Here is a 19,399-nt window from a genome sequence, read left to right on the forward strand (position 1 = left end):
GGGAAACGTACTAAAGAGGAACAGTGACCAAATATGCTAAATGTGTTGGGCTATAAACAAACAAGGATACTATTTCAAAATTTAAAAGCTTTTGTCTACCTTGGTCACCAAAGTCTGAACATTATGGCTTTTCCTTAGAAACATACAGTGATCAGAAGTGCAAAGTAGCAACCGAAAAGATATCTTATCAGTGTACTATCAGATATGAGGCTCCTCTGAAATTGTCTATGGAGGTTTTTTACTTTCTCCTACATAAAGGGTGAGATGAACTCCACTGATAAAATTCAGGTGGTGGTTCAAAGGTGTTTTATGAGTATTTTGGTACAATGGACCTTGGTCTCCTGTGGCTCACTGCAAAGTAATAATGTAATTATGATTTATTTAGTTTGTTACCTTCATTTCTTCTGAAAATACACGTTAATGTGACTACCCGTCAAGACCTCGAATAACCTCTTTTTGCAGTGCACACCGTTGCGAGACATGCAGGAAGAGATTCATGGAAATGATCATATGGCATTAATGACTGGCAGACCCCATCCAGGCTCGATCAGTTGCCTACTGCAATTCTTTTCATTTTATGCTGCTTTTGAGACATGCTTGTTCATGACAAGAACAACACAATGCCCACTTTCCAAGGACACAAAAATCCCTTATCAAACTGGGCTCCCCCACGTGGCTGTGAGGTTCTGTATTAACAGGGGTGTGGAGCCATTACGATTTCATTGCCAAGTCCAGGTGTTCTACGTTTCTCATGTGAGGATCCACGGACAATACACCCTGGCAGGGGGGTTCCCACAGATTCTCAGTTGGTTTAAATCCGAGGACTTTGGTGGTTAGAGGCATGTGATAAACTCGTCCTGTTGCTGTTTGAACCACACATGTACCCTGCGAGCTGTGTTGCATTGTACTGCTGGTAAATGTCACTATGCTGAATAAAAACAAACTGTGTGTGCGGGTGGACACGGCCCTCGAGGACAGACGGATACATCTGTTAATCCTTTGTGCCTCCCAGAATATCATCACCACCCAGGGAATGCCACAGACTCCCTCCCCTGTCGTGCCCCATTCTGACAGTTGTTGCAGTGTGTTTTGCTTTCAGACATTTAACAATGTGCATTCCAATAGCCATCTGTCATTTGAAATGCCTCTCAGTTCATCTGGGTGGTCAGTTGTTTAACAGATGCACGTCTCTGCAGCTGACATTCACCCCTGTCATCTGTGGCCCGCGACTACACCACAGTATCCTCGGCACCAATTCTGAATAGCGCCATTTTGCTGAGCTTAGTATACTTTAACCACACTGACATGCAAACAGTTTACAGACTTAGTCATTCCCAAATGCTTCCACCCTTTCCCCAAAAGCCAATGACAGTGCACATTTTGTCTCCTCCTTATAGTGACAACTGCACTGTTTTCTGTGGCTCCCAACATGCTTTGTATACCCTTCACTGCTAGTGGTTACTGCATGTCGATTTTGATTGCTGGCAGTGGTCACATTAATATTATGGACCAGACCCTGTATCTACACAATAAAGAAAAAAAACCAGTGTAGCATATCAACTGTATTTTGTCAAAAAATATGCAAGTTTTTTTCACAGAAATGGAAAATTTCTAAATTCGTTCCCCTGTTGAAAAAGAGTGATAATCTTGAAACAGAAAACTGCAGACCTGTCTCACTTCTCCCAACTTTCTCTAAGGTTTTGGCGATACTAATCAAATATAGAGTGACACATTATCTTAATTATGGAATCTGATAAACAGTAATCAGCATGGATTTCTAGCTGGGAGTAGTACCGAAACAGCTGTACTGGAAGAAACCCAAAAGAAATAATTAGTAAATTGGGAGAGGGAAAAAGTGTTGTCAGGATAAATCTAGAGCTGTCAAAAGCCTTCGACACTGTTGACCACAGCATACTTTTGGAAAAGCTTGAAGCTATAGGTATCAGAGGACCGGAACAAAAAGTGGCTTGAGTAGTATCTGGAAAAGAGGATGACGGTGGTTGGAATTACAGCACCAAAAGAAGTGTATTAGGCCCCTTGCTGTTCCCCATTTACATTAATTTTATTCATGTGCCAGAGAGAAAAGCTAGAATCAAGTTGTTTTGCTGAAGATACTAGTTTAATTGTTTGTTTTATGAAGCAGTCATTGCACACTATTGTGGACCATGTCCTACAAGATACACAAAAATGGCTCAGTGCAAACAAGCTAACACTGAATGCAAAAAAAAAAAAAAAAAACTAATTATGTGCTATATGGAAGAATAAGTGAACATGACGACCTACATCTCACTATGGAGGGAAACAACTTGAAAGAGTTCAGTGAGCAAAATTCCTGGGTATGCACATTGATGAGAAGGTAAACTGGAAGGACCATGTGGTGAGCTTAGCACTAAAACCCAATTCGGCATGTTTTGTACTTGGAATAATTTCAAGAGTTTGTAGTAATGACTGTACCAGATTAGTATATTTTGGCTATTTACAGTCAATTGAGGCCTATGGGATAGTATCCTTGAGGAAAAACAAATTGTTGTTTAAATGAGATTTTCAAATTACAAAAACACCCTATTCAGATAATGACCCAGAGCCCACATCAAACACGTCGTAGGCCCCTTTTTAAAGCATTGGAAATTTTTGCAATTCCATCATTATACATTCTGAAATGTCTGTCGGTGTTCAAACAAAATCACGACAAAATGAAAAACCAATACAGATTACCATACACGGCAATGTAAAGATCTCCACTTACAGGCTGTAATAAGGGACCCAAAGTGAGAAACATGTATGTAAACAAGGCATCAAACTTTTTAATGCACTACCAAAACATATCAAAGAGCTGGAAAATTAGGATAAATTTAAAACTGTTATAAAGAACCACATGCTTGACAAATGCTATTACAGCATAAGTGAATAGCTGTGCGCAAATGTATAAGGATTTAATTTCATGTGATGAACGAAATTTCATCAATGAATATGTCTGGCAAGCCCATAAGAAGATCAATAACCACATGCTTAACAAATGTCACTACAGTATAAGTGAATAGCTCTGCTCAACTGTACAAAAATATATGATGTGACAAATGAAATCACAACATCAAGGAATAGGTCTGTAAAGCACATAATTTCTTGTGTCATAAAAACAGTTATTTGTTGTATATTGTATTAAAAATGAGATAAATTAATATGAATACAGCACAAATTTGATCATTGGGATTTTGTGGTCTTAAGTCCTGATACTGGTTTGATGCAGCTCTCCATGCTACTCTATCCTGTGCAAGCTGCTTCATCTCCTAGTACCTACTGCAACCTACATCCTGCTGAATCTGTTTACTGTATTCATCTCTTGGTCTTCCTCTACGTTTTTACCTTCCCTGCAGCCCTCCAATACTAAATTGGTGATGTCTGAGAACATGTCCTACCAACCGATCCCTTCTTCTACTCAAGTTGTGCCACAAACTCGCCTTCTCCCGAATCGTATCCAATACCTCCTCATTAGTTATATGATCTACCCATCTAATCTTCAGCATTCTTCTGTAGCACCACATTTCGAAACCTTCTATTCTCTTATTGTCCATGTTTCACTTCCATACCAGGCTACACTCCATACAAATACTTTCAGAAACGACTTCCTGACACATAAATCTATACTCGATGTGAACAAATTTCTCTTCTTCAGAAACGCTTTCCTTGCCATTGCCAGTCTACATTTTATATCCTCTCTACTTCTCATCAGTTATTTTGCTCCCCAAATAGCAAAACTCATTTACTACTTTAAGTGTCTCATTTCCTAATATAATTCCCTCAGTATCACCTGACTTAATTCGACTACATTCCATTATCCTTGTTTTGCTTTTGTTGATGTTCACCTTATATCCTCCTTTCAAGACACTATTCATTCCGTTCAACTGCTCTTCCAGGTCCTTTGCTGTCTCTGACAGAATTACCACGTCACTGGTGAACCTCAAAGTTTTTATTTCTTCTCCGTGGATTTTAATACCTACTCCGAACTTTTCTTTTGTTTCTATTACTGCTTGCACAATATACAGATTGAATAACATTGGGGAGAGGCTACAACCCTGTCTCATTCCCTTCCCAACCACTGCTTCCCTTTCATGTCCCTTGACTCTTATAACTGCCATCTTGTTTCTGTACCACTGTAAATAGCCTTTCGCTCCCTGTAATTTACCCCTGCCACCTTCAGAATTTGAAAGAGAGTATTCCAGTCAACATTGTCAAAAGATTTCTCTAAGTCTACAAATGTTAGAAACGTAGGTTTGCCTTTCCTTAATCTACTTTATAAGGTAAGTCGTAGGGTCAGTATTGCCTCATGTGTTCCAATATTTCTACAGAATCCAAACTGATCTTCCCCGAGGTTGGCTTCTACCATTTTTTCCATTCATCTGTAAAGAATTTGCGTTAGTACTTTGCAGCTGTGACTTATTAAACTTATAGTTTGGTAATTTTCTCATCTGTCAACGCTTGCTCTCTTTGGGATTGGAATTATTATACTCTTCTTGAGGTCTGAGGGTATTTCGCCTGTCTCATACAACTTGCTCACCAGATGGTAGAGGTTTGTCAGGACTGGCTCTCCCAAGGCTGTCAGTAGTTCTAATGGAAGGTTTTCGACTCAGGTCTTTCACTGCTCTGTCAAACTCTTCATGCAGTATCATATCTCCCATTTCATCTTCATCTACATCCTCTTCCATTTCCACAATATTGTCCTCAAGTACATCACCCTTGTATAGATCCTCTATATACTCCTTCCAACTTTCAGCTTTCCCTTCTTTGCTTAGAACTGAGTTTCCATCTGAGCTCTTGATATTCATACAAGTGGTTCTCTTTAATTTTCCTGTAGGCAGTATCTATATTACCTCTGGTGAGACAAGCCTCTACATCCTTACATTTGTCCTTTACCCATCCCTGCTTAGCCATTTTGCACGTCCTGTCGTTCTCATTTTTGAGACATTTGTATACCCTTTTGCCTGCTTCATTTACTGCATTTTTATATTTTCTCCTTTCATCAGTTAGGTTCAATATCTCTTCTGTTACCCAAGGATTTCTAGCAGCCCTCATCTTTTTTCCTACTTTATCCTCTGCTGCCTTCACTACTTCGTTCCTCAAAGCTACCCATTCTTCTTCTACTGTATTACTTCCACCCATTCCTGTCATTTGTTCCCTTATGGTCTCCTTGAAGCTCTGTACAACCACTGGTTCTTTCAGTTTATCCAGGTCCCATCTCCTTAAATTCCCACCTTTTTGCAGTTTCTTCAGTTTTAATCTACAGGTCATAACCAATAGATTGTGTCCAGAGTCCACATTTGCCCCTGGAAATGTCTTACAATTTAAAACCTGTTTTCTAAATCTCTGTCTTACCATTATATAATTTGAAATATTGCAGTATCTCCAGGTCTCTTCCACATATACAACCTTCTTTCATGATTCTTGAACCCAGTGTTAATCATAGCTAAGTTATGATCTGTGCAAAATTCTACCAGATGGCTTCCTCTTTCATTTCTTCCCCCCCAATCCATATTCACCTACCACGTTTCCTTATTTCCATTTTCCTACTACCGAATTGCAGTCACCAATGACTATTAAATTTTCGTCTCCTTTCACTATCTCAATAATTTCTTTTACTTCATCAAACATTTCTTCGTCATCTGCAGAGCTAGTTGGCATATAAAGTTCTACTACTGTGGTAGGCGTGGGCTTCGTGTCTATCTTGGCCACAATAATGCGTTTACTATGCTGTTTGTAGTAGCTTACCCACACTCCTATTTTTTTATTCATTATTTAACCTACTCCTGGTTACCCCTAATTGATTTTGTGTTTATAACCCTGTAGTCACCTGACCAAAAGTCTTGTTCCTCCTGCCACCGAACTTCACCAATTCCCACTATATCTTACTTTAACTTATCCATTTCCCTTTTTAAATTTTCTAACCTACCTGCCCGATTAAGGGATATGAAATTCCACGCTCCGTTCCGTAGAACGTCAGTTTTCTTTCTCCTGATAACGACATCCTACTGAGTAGAGCTCGCCCAGAGATCCGAATGGGGGATTATTTTACCCCCGAAATGTTTTACCGAAGTGGACGCCATCTCATTTAACCATACAGTAAATGTGCATGCCCTCGGGAAAAATTTCTACCATAGTTTCCCCTCGCTTTCAGCCATTCGCAGTACCAGCACAGCAGGGCCGTTTCGGTTCGTGTTACAAGGCCAGATCAGTCAATCATCCATAATGTTGCCCTGCAACTACTAAAAAGGATGCTGCCCCTCTTTAGGAACCACACGTTTGTCTGGCCTCTCAACAGATACTCCTCCGTTTTGGTTGCCCTATGGTACGTCTATCTGTATCACTGAGGCAAGCAAGCCTCCCCACCAACGGCAAGGTCCATGGTTCAATGGGATGATGATAAATAAAAGTTGCGAGTGGATGAGTGTGTTATGCATTGCAAGGCAAAACACAGCCAACTGGGCACGGTATAGCAAGAGCCAACGCTGCAGCACACTACTGGAACAGAAACCTTTCATCATTTTCCACTATGGAAGTGTTTAGAGAACGTGAGCTTAAGTCCTAAACGAACATAGTGTGGATGTGTAAGCCCTCAGCCTTCGTGCACTAAATTCTTCTCATCTCAGTACCACAGCCATCGCCATCGGCGTAACCGTGGAATGCAGTAAGGGGTTGGCTGTTCGACCACAAGAAGCGGCAGCCTGCCCTGAGTTACAAGGGGCTAGCGGAAATTCGCGGGGATAGTCAGCTGCACTGTTTTGCTGCTTTACCTACAACTCAGACTATTGTGGTCGTGACATTTCTTATACCTATTAAGTGTTGCAACAATGTATTTGTATGATTTCAGCTGTTACAACTGCGACTCTTTGGCATCACGGTAATAGGGTACGGTATTTTTTCGCCTGTTTAACTGCACAGTTTTATTTTTCGCTATCGATTTGCTGTAGTACCTTAGAACATATTCTGAGGTCAAACAGAACGACCTCAACGCGAGCCAGCATGAATTTTGAGAATATAGATCATGCGAAACCCAATTCACTTAAAAAGCACAGTTGTCCTGGTGAGTGAAATGCGTTTCGGAAATCAGTAAACACCGTTTTCCCCTGTCTGCCTTGATCTCTGGTATTCAGACTGTCGTTCGAGTCGGGTTGCACGTAGTCGATGTTTTCGGAATCCATGCTGCTTAGCAGGGGGGAGCTCATTCAGTCTGAGGTAACTCGTTACGCCTGAGTTCAGAATTATAAATTTTCTGCTTGACCAAGATTTCGTGCCACCGTGAAGACCAGCCTAGACTTCAGGGTGGCTCTAATGCCACTCTTGATTCCTTTTGGATGGCTTGGAAGTTAATGCTGATAATCTCTGAGAACTGTACACAGTCGTATGCGTGAATACAAGGTGCGCTGATAAAAAGTAAAACATTTATTAACAGTCGGCTGCTACTTGGATAATCAGCACGTGATTACCGACGCAAAAGGTAACACAGAGTTTGACAGTAGGAGTACAAAAAATATCTCGTGACCAAAGACGTAAGCGTAGTTATGGCGATTAGCTTCTTAAAAGTTTACACAAGTACAGATGGAAATTGTGCTCGAATATGTGATACAAATAAAGCAATATACTGATGTGAGTTGGGCGTTTTACTGCTCTGTAACTGGCAACAGGATCGCGTTTGCGTGTATGTTATCTGGGCATCACAACCAATTAAAATAAATCCCCCCCCCCCCACATAAGTATAAAAAGGCAAATGTCGGGCTTGGTAGTCTAGCGATAATGAGCGTGCAGGAACAGTAGAAGTCGTGAGTTCGAATCTCGGTGCCTTTCTTTTTTTGTATTTTTAAGTGCAGTGTGCCATGTTTTTGGCTAAATATACCACTTAATCTTTTACCCTTGTTTTCGTCTGTCTGTTGCAGATCCTTTGCTTCAGGAACGGGGAGATGTATCAAGTTGAAATTTTTTTCACATACTGAGGTCGTGTTCCCTTCACGGTGTAAAATATACAGACCTAGAGGGCACTTTCTGTTGACCTACACTAATGAAAATTAGCAAGGAGCAAGGTTTTACAGTACACGTAAAGGAAAAATCCGAAAACTGGGAATTTGTTATTATATCACACGGAAATTGTTATCCAACATCGAACTTCAAATTACAACATCAGTAGTTCTGCGTTCATGTTGACTGGTTCCCAATACTAAACGTCAAATATCGCGCAAGGAATGGCAGTATTGTGTTTCGGAATGTAGCCGTCATCAGATATCCATATGCGATTACTGCATCTGCATATGTCGTTCAAAGTTGCATGTGAAGCAGAACAGACACAGTTAGCCTCAATGCAGAACTTCTAATTACTCTAATAACAGTAATACTTAAATATCTGCAACATTTCGCGGTCCTGTCACCAACTGTATAAACATTAATTTTAATAATGAACAGTCTCAGTTGCACCGTTTATCTAGAATTTACCTGTGTTTCAGTCGGGATAACCCAACCTTCTTCACAATAACAGTATCTACTGTCTGTCCATAGTGGACATCGCCAAGTTAATACTACTAACTCATAAACTATCGCCAGACTGTAAAACTTATCTGGCACTGCATCGGCCCCACTTCGCGACCGCGATACGGCAGCCACGAGTGCTGTACTGGATCTCCACTATGAACACACAGTAAACATTGTTATTCTGAAGAAGGTTGAGTTATCCCTACTGAAACCTGGGTAAATTCTAGGTAAGCGATGCAACAGAGGCTGTTCATTATTAAAATAATAATACTGGTCGCCTGCTTCCTGCATGACTTTGTCACATTTATAGTATTAAAATGAAAACATTCTCGAAAATCTTTTAATCCGTGGGATCGGTATCTTGCCAGGATCAATGTCGATAACGGGTGAAAATAGTCGAGATTCTCTATTCCCGGAACGTATGAACTGTCTACGTACATAATTAAGTTTGTATAACATCCTCAGCGAGCGAGTCCATTTTTTGTATATTATGCAATGTACCTTTTTTCTCTTTTGAAAATGTGTCTTAATGACGTGTAAGATTTTGCAGTTCATGGATGACTGACATGCAATGATTCAAACCCATTACATTCTTATGCCTTGTCTTAAATAACAATGCTGCAATGAGACTGAAAATTGAAACCTATTACAGGGTTGCCACAACTTTCCCCCAAGTGAAAGACCTAAATTGAAAAAAAAAAATAAAATGTAATGACCTCTGTGTTTCTGAACGTGTGAACAAAAATCTTAAGTACTAACATCAAAATGTTGTGTTATGAACTGCTTGTAGATGGAGAAAGGAAGCCCAATGGTAGATATGTTTAATTAAGATCACTGATTTTATTTTCATAAAGCGAAACCCATTTGGTGACGGAAATATGCATTTTCTTGGAGTTGCGAGACACATTCCTGAAAGCAGTGATGGTATTTAAAATAATCTCAGAAAAAAGTAGGCCTCTCGAAATAAATGTACAAGGTGGGCAAGAGGTGTGTCAACCAACACTGTAGGTGACTGCTAATAAAATTATGCTTCTATGTTCGTAATTGTCGGTTATTACTCACTGAGTTATGTCTATTATCTACAGGTATTGTGTGATTTTTTTTTCTTTCAATAAATACATGACTTCATAGTGTACAAACTGCCTGCGATTGCCACAATTTTTTTTTCTTATCGTCCATTCTTTCAAATATATAAACTACTTTCGAAGTGCCAAAATATACTATAATAAATAAATTTTGTATCAAACGCCGCACTGTACAATATACTTGCTGTGAGACAGTCACGATTCCCGAAATACATCGCCTGGGGCCGAGGAGGGGCACCACAGTCCTAGGTCCATGGTAGTACCCGCACATTAGTGGCAAACTATGGGCTTTGGATCGGCAGGCCCGATCCGTTAGAGAGACCCACAGAAATGGCCTGCAATTTTTGCCCGCCACGAAAGTCCATTCATGTGACCAGCCATTCACATGTCACAGTCACCACGTCGATGAAATGATACCGCGGCGATAACACACGCAACGGGTAACTCGAGCAAATACTCTGAGCGTAGTCAGCAACTCACCGTAAGGATGATCGCTCAGGCACATAGAAAAGACCATCAAACTCTATAACTAAATTTCTGGCTGCAGCCTTTGTCAGAAAACGAAAGTTGTTGTGACTTTTTTTTACCGCCAGTTCATTTGTCCAGTTGCGGAAGCTGTCAGGCGCTGACGCCACGCTGCAACACACCACTGCCAGGCGGGCTGCATCGAGCACAGCCCCTGTAAATCAGCAAATGCACAGTCCAGCGAGCTAAGAAAGTTGCAACTCGGTCTGCAGAGGTCCTTCGTGCATACGAGACACTAGAACAGGTGGTGCACACAACCGCGACAGTATCAGTGCTGCTGCGGACCTTTCGCTACATCCACTGTGACTCGTGCGGCCACTGGAGTGTAAGTGTGCCTCCCGGGCAGTCCTGTCGTAGCCGACAATTGGTGCCCAGCATCGCCTCCGACTGCACGCCGCCTTCGCTTCCTGTCCACAGTGTTAACTATACAGACGGCGCTTCTACGAAATCGGCAAAAAATTAGATACACCATTTAAAGAATATTATGTTTTTGAAGAAAACTACACTGTCAAAAATTCCCTTTAACTAACAGCTAAAATTAAAAACTTTTCCATTTCTGATGATGGTAATTCCGTATCCTTTAACGTAATTAATTTACTTGCTAACATTCACATTTATGAGACTATTAAAATTACTGATGAGAATCTTCTCCAACACAAAAACCTAATGTACAAGAAATTAAAGATATCATTAGGTTATTACTTCTGATACTCTCCTACAACTATTTCCAGTTTAACGCTGAAATTTTTTTTACGACCTTAAGCCTTTGCCGTGCCCATTTGTATAACAAGTACGCTTGCCAACAGTTTTGTTAAACATCACAAAAGGCAGTACTGTAAGAAATTGGTGTGACCTGAGCAATTTTCCAGTCTTTAGGTACGGATCTTTCTGTGAGCGGTTGTATATAATTACTAAACATGGAGCTATTGTATCAGCACACTCAGAGGAACTTGACTGGTATACAATCTGGAACGGAAACCTTGCCTTTAATAAGTGATTTAAGGTGCTTTGCTACACCGAGGATATGCACTTTCTGTTGACTGGGCTTCGGGAATGCTTACTTCGTATTCTTTGCTGAAGGAGTTTCGGAAAACCACGTTTCTTAACTCTACTTTAGTGGCACTGTCATCAGTGACTCCACTGTTACTTTCGCCCAGTGAAGGTACTGATTGCGTCTTGACACTGGTGTACTCTATGCATGATCAGAATCTCTTTGGGTTTTTCGCCAGATTTCGAAACAGAGTTTTGTTGCGGAAATTATCAAGAGCATCTCGCACTGTAGTAACCGCTATATTTAGAACTTCTGCAAAACATTGCCAGTCTTGCGGATTTTGGATTCTTTTAGATTTGGCATGCTTTTTCGTTACTTCTGCAACAGCGATTTCACCCGTTTTGTCCATGGGGGATCAGTACCATCACTTATTAATTGATGTGGTATATATATCTCTCAATTGCAATCGATACTATTTCTCTGAAATCATTCCACATCTTTTCTACGCTTACATGATCAGATCGGAAGGAGTGGAGGCTGTTTCCTTAAAAATCGTTAAGAGCATTGTCACCTTTTTTTAAACAGATGTACTTTAAGTTTCTTTTTGATGGTTGTAGGTGTTACAGTATTCAGTGTACAGGCAACTGACTTGTGGTCGCTTATCCCTGTATTCGTCATGATACTACCTATTCATCCAGGAATATTTGCTGCTAAGAGGTCAAGTACGCCTTCGCAATCATTTATGCTTCGAGTGGGCTCACGAACTAATTGTTCAAAATAATGTTTTTAGAAAGCATTCAGTACAATTTCGGCTGACGTTTTATGCGTACCGCCGCCTTTAAAGGTATAAATTTTCCAGCATATCGAGGATAGATCGAAATCAACACCGACTATAATTGTGGAAGTGGGGTACCGATTTGAAATGAGACTCACGTTTTCTTTGAACTGTTCAGCAACTATATCCTCTCAGTCGGGGTCGGTAAAACGATCCAGTTTAGTCCGATTGACAAGTATAGCCTCTACCCATACTGTTTCGCAGGAACTATCTACTTTAGTTTCACTACAAGGTAAACTACTTCTGACAGCAATAAATACTCCAGCACCAACTATGTTTAATCTATCCCTTCTGAACGTTGTTAGGTCGTTTGAAAAAATTTCGGCTTAACTTATTTCCGGCTTTAGCCAGCTTTCCGTACCTATAACTGTTTGAGCTTCAGTGCTTTCTATTAGGGCCTGGAGCTCTGGTTCTTTCCCAACACAGCTACGATAATTTACAACACCGATCGTTTCTACAACCACCTTACTGTGTGTTACCTGCCCCCTTTTAGACAGACGCCATTTCTATGTTTTCCTGAGACCCTCTAACCTAAAAATGCACCCCAGCCGCCCCCACTACCCGTGCAGTGGACTCCTGACCTATTAAGCGGAATCCGGAAACCCACCACACTATGGCTCAAGTCAAGGAATCTGAGGCCTACACAGTCACGTAACCGCCTGAGCCTATTATTCATACCTTCCACTCGGCTCTGCACCGAAGGACCACAGTCGGTTCTGTCGATGATGGTGCAGATTATGAGCTCCGCCTTAAACTCGCTTAACCATATCCGCTAAACAAAAGGAGAGAGAATCTCCAACAATCCAAAGCGACACACGCCATTGGCACCGAGTTGGGCCACCACCTGCAGTTGGGTGCACCCTGTACTCTTCATGGCATCCGGAAGCACTCTTTACAAATCAGGACTGACTCCCCCACCTTGTGCACACTGCCGTCGTTCCCCTCCTTGGCAGCCATGTTACTAAGGCGGCCAATTACGCGCCTGTTATTGGAGTTCCGAACTACCAGCAAACTCACCTTCTGTGAACACACAGAATTTGCGTTCCAAGAAGCTTCCTCTGGAGGCCCTACGATCGGCCCCTCGCAAAGTCTTTCGCTGCCTGCCATACTTTGGAATGATCTCTCACTCGACCACAGGTGAGGGATCAACCTCAGCGCAGCAGACCAACATAAATGTAGGATAATGACATCACTGCTGCTCGAAGATCTGCAGTCAGAGAAGACAACTCCAAATGCAAGGGGAAAAGACACAAGATTGCTGTAAGTAAATATCAGAAACTTATTTATTATAAAGAACATTCCTAGATGTTGAAAGCGACCGAAATTGTTAATTCTACTTACGATGTTTTAAAAGAATGAACTTATATGGTAAAATGAACCAAGTCTGCTTTTCTTCATGGTTACGTGACGTTACGTATATATCTGTTTTGTATTTTTATTCGTCAATGCCTTCCGTTTAAGCTCACTCAAGCTAAACAGGTCTCTGCTGCCAAGTCATTATCAATTGTCATTGATGAAGGGTGAAAGCAAAGGAAAGAGTATTCATTTTCTTTTCCCTCATGGCGGATTTAGGGAGTTGGGATGCATGGCAAAAGCGCATTCTTACGCGACTTTGGTAAAAATAAAAGTACTTTTATACCGTAACAGCGTTGTGTACGTTGATTATGACTCTATGATCATACTGATATACTAAAAAGGACAACCAAACCAGCATCTACTGCAACGTGGATAGTAGTACGAAAAGATTTGTTTTTACTTTTTAGACATTACTCCTGACTAGAAAATTCGAAGCGCAAAGGACCGTTACAATCGAGTCTGCACAATTCGAAGTTCGAATAATTAATTCTATTTAACTCGACTTTACTCTAGATGAAATCAGGAAAAATCGAAATAAAATTTTTATTTTCTTTTTACTAACGTATTTCCAGTTTTCTTACATGTTTTTTGCTTTAGTATTTGAAAAGGAAGGTACACACAAATGTTCGAAAATACATAAATTCAGCTTCATTCATTTTTCAATGCTGAATCAACTGTCACGAATGGTTGCTTTTTGTCAATTAAGTTTCTCATAAAGGACCTTATGTCTTTGGAGCTAGCTTGTCACTCCTTATTTGTATCTGAGACTTCTGTTCCCAGACTAACCGTAAATGTCTTAGCCTTCCGTAAAGCTATAACCTCCGACATATACCTTTTGTACCCTGCATTGAGTAAGGCAATACCATAAACTTTCGCCTCGCCCGGTCTGCTTGCTCCCGCTTTTTAATACTTATGAGCAACATTATCTTTCCGCTCGATGATCGTTTGCAGCTTGGATGGTGGAATCCCGAAACAATTCGTTACCTGCTACTTCTCGTTGCATTCCACAGCGTCGAAACTCGTTTCTGTTTTACGAATGTCGGAAACTTCCTGGAAAATATCCTAAAGTGAAAAACGTCTACTTTCTCCGTGGTAGAAGTTCCTTGTGTGACAAAATGGCGTCAGATTTGAATCACTATTAATTACGAGACTGACAGTGCGCAAACAAAGGTTAAGTCCACGTGGTTGTCACTTATTGCCTGTATTGGCATATGCGGGTCATTGTTAGGAATCATCTTTATGTAAAGTTATAAACTGGTGTAGCTGTAAGATAGGATTCTCATTTGTGTGTCATTGCGATGAACAGCTTAGGGAGCGCCGCTAGGAGTAACAGAAAATAAAAATATTCGCCGGAATATAAACGAAAATCTATATTGAGTTTAAACCTACGACACAAAGGGAGAGTTCGTCTCAGGACTTGTAAATATGCTCTAAATTACAGAAAACGCGAGAAAAGCCCTCCCAGAAGCCTAAATAGGGCAGCGCTGAGAGAAGGCGACAGCTCCCTCAGAGTCGGAAAAAAAGGAAGAAATTGCGCAACGCGATAACGTACTCAAAGGCTATATCGTACCCCAGCCACTGAAAAGTCCAAAATTGTGAGTGTGAACACTGTAATAAAGATATTGATAACTTAATTTCATATTAATATGAAACACATGTTACGATTTTATCCCGACGTTTTCACGAAAAATCTACGGCGCAGACCTGAACTGCACACACAGAAATTTATTTGCAACGGATTAATAATATGCTGTGGTATTTCGTGCATTGTTAAAACAACTGATGAAACAGACAGAATTATCTGGTGTAAGCTAGGCGTTGACTTGTAATTATAGAATGTCTGCGGGTCGTTTTGATATGACAGTCGCCTCGATTAGTGAAGAAGTTGCTTCGGTTTTCTCGAGGCATTTGGGAACAGGTTGAAACAAACGATTAACAACCGTCGACTGCATACAGTCGCAAAGGCTGATTTCAAATGTCTTTGGTAACTGTAAAGCTACTTCACCTGGGTAGGGGGGACAGCTACTAGTCGGAGGTAAACACTTCCTCCTCACAGCGTTCTAATGTTGCCGGCTACACTATGCCACTCAGCGTCCGATGTAAACACAGCCGACAACAGGAAGTGTGACAGGTCTACCAGACCGAGTTCAGAGCAGGAAACGGCCGGGGTCCCCGGTGGTCTAGTGGTAAGGGGGTCTGGAACGTTCCAGCGCCTCGGCTGGGGCTATTCGCCCCAGCCGGGCCGGGGTTCAATCCCCGGCCGGCGCTGGAATTTTCAGATTTCCGAACACTAGCCTCCACCTCTGCCCTGGCATGTGGCGCATGCCGGGCACCCCCGTGGGGGTCCGTGCTTCGGATCCCACGTGGAGCTCACTCCCACACTACAAAATATACCTCATTATGCTGCTGCAATCACTTATTTTAAATATTAATACGCACACTTTCTTCACCAGACCACATCCACATATATTTTCCAGGTACTTTCTACATAAGACATCTCACTGTCGCAAGAAACTGCATAGTATCATGAACATTTGTAGGACTGCAACAATGAAATGAAATCCTCACTAAAAAAACTAATAAGTTTTATTTTCCTTTTTGTGCTAAATGCTGCTAAGATAAATACCAAAACAGCTTTCATTTTCTTGTAGGTAATTATGAAAGTAAGTTTGGCTATAATACTGAATAAATTATCTCAATGTCAAAGAAATGCAAAATATTATATCAATACCATCACACAAGATATTTTCAGGTGTCTCAGTCTGCCTTTTCTTTTTAGTATCCTGATTGATTATACGATAATAAATAAATTCTGTATCAGAAATCGTTTCGTAACAGTTCACACTCAGTGCCATTTATAAGTGAATATTGTCAGTAATTGTAGTTTCAAAACGAACACAGGCCTTTTTTTCAAATTATTCAAGTGTCGAAATGAGATTAAGATAGGATACAGGTCACTAATGAGATAAACTCTTTGTTTGTATGATACAGGATAATTCTCCTGGTCTTATGTCAGCTGAATGCTAAATTAAACAGTTAACATTTAAAAAAAATGAATTTTACTGACAGGTCTACATGTCTCATATAATATTTCTGTTGGTAGTTTCATGACAACCTCTAAGGCTCAGCTTTATATAAAAGTACCTTGCAGGTCAGAAAAGAAATTTTATTACTACCTCTACAGATTCAGTTGGTCTATTGTTGTTGTACTATTGTTGCATTGCGAGAGAGAGACTGCTACTATAGCTGTTTTCTTTTGCTATTAAATTCCGTGCCATATCTCCATTCTAAATGCTAAAAGGCGTGGATAAAACTTTTAGCAATACTATTTCCTTTTCACCACATCGCTGCTAGGTGTCGCTACTGGTCCCTCATACAGTCAGTTGTCTGTAGCGCAGGGCTTCGCTACCAGAGGGCTCTAGCGGAGCTGGCGACGACTCACTCTGCCGGGATTTGCTGCTTCACTCCTGAACGAGTACGCCAGCTGAGATACCCGCTAAATCCTCACACTAAACGAGAAGCGTAATAGCACCAATACCAAATAAGGCAACTCGTGGTCAGTGCGAATATTTTCAAACCACCACTATGATAACTCCTAGCTGAAAATACTGATACAAACTATTTGCGGAGGAATGGAGCACCTTACAGAAGCTGATTTAGAGGAAAATCAATTTGGAGGGAACAGCACCTATATTTATAACATCTTTCGATACAGAAAAAACTTTTGACGATGTTGACCAGAATATACAGTTTGAATTTAAGATGGAACCAGGAATAAAATATAGCGAGAGAAACATTACTTAGAACTCCACCAGAAATGAGACAGAGGCTGTACAAGTCGAAGGACATAAAAGTAAGGCAATACGTGAGAAGTGAGAGAGACAGCGTTCTAGTCCATTGCCTGGTGTTATTCATTCTATATGCACGGTGTTTCACACTACTCGTGACTATACAGGGGATTTAACTGATCAAGTTTTACATAGGAATCTACTTCTGAAAACGTCATCTTGCGATGCTACAGAACGTCAAAGTTATAGGAACCGGCAACTACAAAAATAGATGGATCCCATGAAGATGTTACAAACTTTCTAAGATGATGCAGATGGATAAATGCGTACATTTGTGATTATGTCCTTGCACCGGAAAATTATAACAGAAAACCTTTCTGTTACCTCTGACAGTATGTAACGTTATCGTTGTTGCTAGGATGTAGGACAGGAAACTTGCAGAGGCGGTGGTATGGAACGAAAGAAGAAAACAATGTGCAGTACACATAGGCTGTAAGATGCATACATCATGAACCATGAGCACTTGTTCATCATCGCTTGCGTGAAAGCCATCTCCACTATTGAACAAGTGCTTACAGCTCCAGAATTATGCAGTTTAGAGTTCCATGTTTACTGCACTTTTTTTCTTGTTTCGGTCTATACTGTCGCCTCTGAACTTTGCCTACCCTACAATCCTAGCAACAACAGTACCAGTACATGTATTCCACTGTCAGAGGCAGGATAACGATTTTCACTTACAACTTTCGACACGTTTGTTTCCGGTACAGGGGCCCTTACCTCAAATCGATACATTTGTCTGTTTCCATCATACTAGGAAGTTTGTAACACAATCACGGATCATCTTGCATATACATACATTTACCGGAGCTGGCGCCTGTGACTTTGATGCTCCACAGCGTCGGTGGGTGACGTTTGCAGGCATGAGTTTCTATGTAAAACTGCAAGCTCTAGAAGTGTTGTGGCTCAGTGGTCTGAAGAAGATGATTCTTGCGAGGAAGGAAATATATTTGAAGATGCAAGTAGTGAAGAATTAGCCAATGAACCTGCAGATGTGAATATTGAGGCAGATGGCAGTCCTTCCGATAATATTACTTCATCAGAGTCTGAAAATGGAGCACCACCACAAAAAGGTATAGAAGACCACACATACATTAGTCGGAATGGAGCGATTTGGAAATTAGATCCTCCTGCAACTTTTCGTACGCCTGTCCATAACATCGTAAAGAAGGCATCTAGTCCAGCCCTTGGTTTGAATACCTGTAAACCTAAGGATGCCTGGGACTATTTCATCTCCAAGGAAATGATCATCTGCACAAATATTGAAGGCAGAAGAGTGGCTGCTTTACGTGGAAAAACGTTTGCTTGCTGGAATGGTGGGTTTTCTTGGTCTTTTACTGCTTTCTGGTGATGAGAAGACTTGGGATGTCCTTATTAGAGAATTATTCTAGGATGAAAAGGAAAATCCTACATAGAAGGCTACCTTGTCAGTAAATAGATTCGAGGATATAAGGAGAATGATTAGATTTGATGACAGGCGTACCCGTGAAGCTCGATCTGCAGATGATGCAGCAGTTCGCTATGTATGTGAACTATTTCTTGATAAGTGTAGAAATAGAATGAATCCCAATCATTCGCTCACAGTTGACGAACAGCTAGTCCTAATCCGTGGAAGATGCAGCTTCACCCAGTATATGCCCTCTGAACCAGCCAAGTGCGGCATAAAAATATTTTTGTTATGTGATCATATGCTTTAGAGGGAACTGTTTACACGAGAAGGAAGCCCCATGAATTTATTCAGAAAAATCTTGGATTGAATGTAGTGAAAGATCTTGCTAAAAGCATTCAATGATCATCAAAAAATATTACCGTTGACAACTTCTTTACTAGTGTGCTTCAGAAGCAAATTACAGTGGTGGGAACAATCAAACAAAATAAACCAGAAATTCCTAATGAGATGAACCATCTGTCTCAAGAGCAATTCATTCCTCTTTGTTTGCATTTATAGGTGTCATTACAATGGTGAGTTATCTTCCCAATAAGAAGAAGTCTATAGTTCTCATTAGCACAATGCAATACGACAGAAACATTGATGAAACTCATGCAAAAAAGAAACCAGATGCAATAAACTTCTATAACTCTACGAAGGGTGGAGTAGATAAATGGACCAGAATATTCGTTATTACACTTGCAAGAGACAAACGAGAAGATGTCCATTTGCATTATGGATGAATATGATGGACATCGCAGCAATGACCACTGAAATTTTATTTTCCGCCCAACATCTGACATACCATAGTGGAAGAAGCAA

The sequence above is a fragment of the Schistocerca gregaria genome, unplaced genomic scaffold (genome assembly GCF_023897955.1).
Source record: "Schistocerca gregaria isolate iqSchGreg1 unplaced genomic scaffold, iqSchGreg1.2 ptg000256l, whole genome shotgun sequence".
NCBI lineage: Eukaryota > Metazoa > Arthropoda > Insecta > Orthoptera > Acrididae > Schistocerca > Schistocerca gregaria.